Consider the following 266-nt stretch of genomic DNA (forward strand, 5'->3'; position numbering starts at 1 on the left):
CTGCTTTTTGTACACTTCCTAAGTGACAAGATCAAAATCGTTACGAGGCACAAAGCCTTGCGCAAAAGTTGTTTATTTTTCAAAAATAAGAAAATGCAGAACGCTCAAGTGAGAGGTCAAATAGAAAGAGTCAATCCGTAGGAATGCATTGGTTCGTATTATGAAGTTTATTTGCAATTGAATAGGACGTATAGCTCACTTAAATCATGGTAAATATAAAAAAATGATTGAGGGTACTTGAATTCAGTTGATGTAGGTAAAATAGT

The 266-nt window shown here is 33.8% G+C and overlaps 1 protein-coding gene across 1 annotated transcript in view; it reads left to right on the forward strand.

The window, feature by feature from the left end:
- The window catches only part of LOC131891189 (acyl-protein thioesterase 1-like), a 2,458-nt gene that overhangs the window by 688 nt on the left and 1,504 nt on the right, over positions 1-266 (forward strand). The gene's annotated exons all lie outside the window — the stretch shown is intronic.

The sequence above is a fragment of the Tigriopus californicus genome, chromosome 11, assembly GCF_007210705.1.
Source record: "Tigriopus californicus strain San Diego chromosome 11, Tcal_SD_v2.1, whole genome shotgun sequence".
Classification (NCBI taxonomy): Eukaryota; Metazoa; Arthropoda; class Copepoda; order Harpacticoida; family Harpacticidae; genus Tigriopus; species Tigriopus californicus.